Source organism: Sphaeramia orbicularis, chromosome 8 (assembly GCF_902148855.1).
Source record: "Sphaeramia orbicularis chromosome 8, fSphaOr1.1, whole genome shotgun sequence".
In the NCBI taxonomy this organism is placed as follows: domain Eukaryota; kingdom Metazoa; phylum Chordata; class Actinopteri; order Kurtiformes; family Apogonidae; genus Sphaeramia; species Sphaeramia orbicularis.
Genome location: NC_043964.1, coordinates 10,427,777 through 10,433,143, shown reverse-complemented (window position 1 = coordinate 10,433,143; position 5,367 = coordinate 10,427,777).

Genomic DNA, 5,367 nt, shown 5'->3' with positions numbered 1-5,367 from the left:
TTGCCAATACACAGCCCTAGTAATAAGTGATAATTGCAAAATGGGAACCTGTGTTTTGTCATTCAGCGTCAACATCACCCATCAGACAAAACCCCAAAAGAGATTTCAGTGATTTCCACGAAGTTAGAAGTGATCTATGGTGGTGTGTCCACTCTGCCAGGGGGAAGGTTAACATGTGGTCAAAAAAATTAAATTACAATAATCTACAACAAGTTTATATTTTTAGGTAGGTAATTACTTATATTTTCAGGAAAATGTATTTTGAAATGAGAAAAAAATTGTAAAAAAAAAAAAAAAAAAAAAAGAAAAAAAGACGAGTTGTATGAGTAGGGATGGGAATGAAGAACCGGTTCTTTTTGAGAACCGGTTCCCAGTAGCTCGATTCCTTGGAATCGTTTGCCTGCCTGCTTAATGATTCTGCTTATCGATTCCGCCTTCATTGCACATGCATGATGACGTCACACTTACACTGCATTGTTTTGGTCAGAACGTAGCCAACATGGCGTTGAGGCAGAAACAGTCTAAAAAGACGACACCAGGTCCACTTGTAACACTTGCAAAGCTTCCATATCTTCAAAAGCGTGGAATCCCTCCAATATCCTCAAACATTTGTCCACAGCATGTGAATCATTTACAGGAATGTCACGTATTTGATATGCTACTTAGCAGCGCTTGTGAATGTAGCGGCAGAGTGAACGCCGGGCCGGTTCCGGTTCCGGTGCGGGCAATAAACGTCATACCCAAATACAAGTTTACGAAGGTAGGGGAAAGGAAATGAAGTGCTCAACAACAGGAGACAAGCCAAGCCGAGTCGAACCGGTTCCACATAGTAGAAGTGCGGCAATAGACGAATTAGTAAAGCGTCTTTAGTTTCACTTTCACTGTACCACCACCCCCCCAACCGGGCCCGGCGTCATCTGTTATTATTATTTGTACATACTGTATATGTTATATTTTCTGTGCAGAGATGGAAATATAAAAGACAGTTAATACAAACACACCCGTTTGTACTCTTTTATTCCCTCACCCAATGAGAATCAATAAGAGAATCGATAAGGAATCGGATCGATAAGCGATATCGATAATGGAATTGGAATCGTTAAATTCTTAACGATTCCCATCCCTATGTATGAGTGTGAATGTTTGGAAAGTTTCCTGCCGTCATTCTGGGTTCGTTTTATAAACTCACAAAAATAAACGACATTTATTCCAGATACATTGATATTTGACTATTGTATTATTCATGTCATAATCTAAAAACAGTGTTGAAAATTAATAAATGCATATACCGATGCAAAATACATTTGAATATAATGTTAATATTATTTGTACGTCAGTGATCTCATGAAATCACGTTGTATGTGATGCCAGTTATTGCATTTGGCGTGCTATAAGTACGCATTTTCATCTTTTCGTGTGTTATTTAACACCATTTAATGGTGTGTCAATGCACTAGCCGCTAATCGCGCTAATCGCGCTAATTGCTAACCACGCTAATTACTAATCATGCTAACTGCTAACTCTCAACCTGACCCTAACCCAACACTTAACCCGAAAAATAACCGCTAATCGCGCTAATGGCGTGCTATTTGACGTGGCGTAAATATACACGCTGAAAGCTTATAATGCGTACAGATAACACGCCAATTAAAAGTGGCGTGTTATCTGTACGCAATTCATGATATCAAGTTGTGTATATTGTAAATATTGTAAAAAAAAAAATTATATGATATTGATAAATGAATAAAAAATGTTACTCTTGATATTACTTTTGTTGTCCATCCGAGACGCTGCCATTTTTCAAAACTCTTTCTATTTAGGTTTGATCAAATATTTTTTTTCCTCTAATCAATTATTAGGTTGTAAAATTGAGGGTTTAAGGTTTACACTGAATACATTTTATTATGAAAATGTCATAGAAACTTCACTTCTGAGAACTATAATTCTTGCAAAAATTAGAAGTTAATTTTTTGTCCATCCGTGACGCAGTAGTTTGATATTTTTCATTTAAAAATATTTGAAACTTTTTTCTTTTTCCTGTTTGGCGTGCTATATATACTTGTGTGCTCTCTAATAATATTAATAACACCACATGTCCATAACTTGCGTGTAGGATGTAATTGTGAAAAAGCAGATTTGTCTACTATTAGGCTATTTTATTCCCTTTCTTTGCTTTTATTATTTTATTCTCTCTTTTTCTTCTTTTTTAAATTATTTTATTCTTTTTTTGGATTTTTTTTTTTTTTTTTTTTTTTTTTTACTTTTTTTTGTTCTGTGAGTACTTGGCTATTTTTTTTATTACTATCATCAAGTATGTCATGTAGGACCTGGGGTGGGAAGAATAGGACATGCTCTAAAATTGACTATTCAAATATTCAATATAACTTAAATCTGTACGAAAAAATGACAATAAATGTTAAAAAAATAAACTAAATATGTGAAACTAAATTTTTGCCCTTTGTGTATGTTTAAGATGGCATTTAGACCTTTACAAATATGTGTAATATTTGTCTTAAACTAGTCTGGTTCAAAAGTTATGAATCAAAAAGTAGCGGGCTGTCCATCTGTGATGCCCTTGACCTCATCCCAGGACTAAAAGGGTTAGTTTAGTCCATTTTTATGTTAAATATTTGTATATAAAAACAGTGTGAAATGATCTTCCAGAGGAGAGAAGATGCACAGATTCAGTCACCTCCATTAAATGATGTCTGAAAATGCATTATACACGTCCTTATCTGATTTTAGTGTTCATTAAATATGTTTGTTTTTTTTTTTGTTTTAGTATCATGTATTCCTTTATTTTGCATTTTTTACTTTATTTTGTTGCTTTTACCATCTATTGCTTTAGTAGTTTGATGCTTTTATTACTGAAATCTGTTACCGCTTTCACTATTTTGATGTGATTCTGTCTCTTTTCTGTATTTTAACCCACTTTTCTTTGGATATTATACTGTGTTTTGTGACAGTTTTTTCCCATTTTTTATTTAAACTCATTACTGGTTGGTTAATTTGTTGACGCTGCTGCATTCATCAGTTCTGAGTGAACTGTGTGCTTTGACTCAAAAAGCACTTTGTAAATTTATTTTATAAAGACAAAAATGATGCTACTAATCAGAGGTGGGTAGAGCAGCCAAAAATTAGACTCAAGTAAAAGTACTGTTACTTTAGAAACGTATTACTCAAGTACAAGTAAAAAGTAGTCATCCAAATAATTACTCAAGTAAAAGTAAAAAAGTACTTAACGAAAAAATTACTCAAGTACTGAGTACTTCCTGAGTAACATCCTATTTATTGTTTTTTTAAATTCAACAATTAATAAATGAAATGTTAAAGTAAATATCTAGAGTATATATGGGAAACATTACAGCTAGTTACAAATATACCTCACAATAATCGTTGTTGGTTCCATCACTTTAATATTTCTAGTCTGTTCTTATGGAGGCAGATACTGTGCATGTTTTTCGATTTACTTTTACGAATTAGCCTAGATATCTTTATCTAACATATCTTCCCCTTCTGTCGATTTTTCTTAACTCATGTGAGTCATGTGATTTTTCGGCGGAAATCTTTCTACCAAAACAAAACAAATGGTTCATCCATTAACAAATGACCAAAAATAAAAGTAACAAGTACAAGTGCACCATTGTAATAGAGTAGAAGTAGCGTTTCTTCTTCATAAAATACTTGAGTAAAAGTAAAAGTATGTCATATTAAAAGTACTCTTAAAGTACAATTTATGTAAAAAGTTACTTAAGTAAATGTAATGGAGTAAATGTAATGCGTTACTACCACCTCTGCTACTAATGATGATGATGATGATGATGAGAATGAGGAGTTGGTCATAAACTATCACCAGTTTTAACTCATCTGATGATTAATAGTGACTAAACAGACATGTATATCAATGAAAATGACTGGAATGTGTACTTCAGTGCTAACATCACGTAGGTTTTCCAGGTAACGTACATAAGTAAATATAAACTTAATAACAGAACCCTCTGCTTCTGCACGCCTCGTTAGTGTCGCTCCTTAAACACAACCAAAGCAGAGCTGCCTGTCAAGGAAAAGTATGTTTTATCCTATAAACAAGAGCTCTGGATGTGTGACTTGGCAGCAGAGATAACATCAGCTGTCAATCAAAGCCCCACACAGCACAGGGGGCACAGACAGCACTCTCTGTCAATCATAACGGCCACGCCCTTAATTATGCATGTTTGGCTAAAAATAACCTAAATGGGTGGGTTACTGTATGTAGAAGTTCACCCTTTATACGGCCGACACAGAGGAGGGAAGATAACCAGTCTGTAAACATGTTTGAGTCTGGCATAAAGTTAGTCAGTTGAGTTTAGGCTTGACTTTGTATTAATGGTGTATTTGCACAGATCGGACAACTGTTACAGACACGTTTTCTTCAACCTGCACTTCACTGTTCCTGCTTTAATCAGTGAATCAGTGAACCCACTATTGGGCCATTAAAACTTCATCTTACCTTATCTGATCTTAATTTATCTTAGCTTACCTTATCTACGCTTAGTTTACCTTAGCTTAGCTTACCTTAACAGTTCTGATCTTATATTGCCTTATCTTAGCTTACTTTAGCTTACCTTAGCTTAGCTTACCTGGTCTGATCTTATCTTACCATAAATAAGCTTACCTTACCTTATCTTATCTTACCTTATGTTATATTACCTTAGCTTAGCTTACCTTATCATATCTGTTCTGATCTTATCTTACCTTTGCTTACTTTAGCTTACCTTACCTTATATTACCTTAGCTTAGCTAACTTTAGTTTACCTGATCTGACCTTATCTTATCTTACCTTAATTAAGCTTACCTTACCTTATATTACTTTAGCTTACCTTATCTGTTCTGATCTTATCTCATCTTACCTAACCTTAACTTACCTTAGATTACTTTAGCTTACCTTAACTTAGCTTGCCTTACTTTATCTTATCTTACCTTACCTAAGCTTACTCTACCTTATGTTATGTTACCATAGCTTAGCTTAGCTTACCTCGTCTGTTCTGATCTTATATTGCCTTATCTTAGCTTACTTTAGCTTACCTGATCTGATCTATCTTACCTTAATTAAGCTTACCTTACCTTAACTTATCTATCTTATATTACCTTAGCTTAACTTATCTTATATTACCTTAGCTTAACTTACTTTAGCTTACCTGATCTGACCTTATCTTATCTTACCTAATAAAGTTTACCTTACCTTATCTTATGTTATATTACCTTAGCTGACTTTAGCTAGGTTTGACTATCTTACCTTAACTTACCTTAGATTACTTTAGCTTACCTAACTTAATTTACCTTACTTTATCTGATATTACCTTAGCTTAGCTTACTTTAGCATAGCTT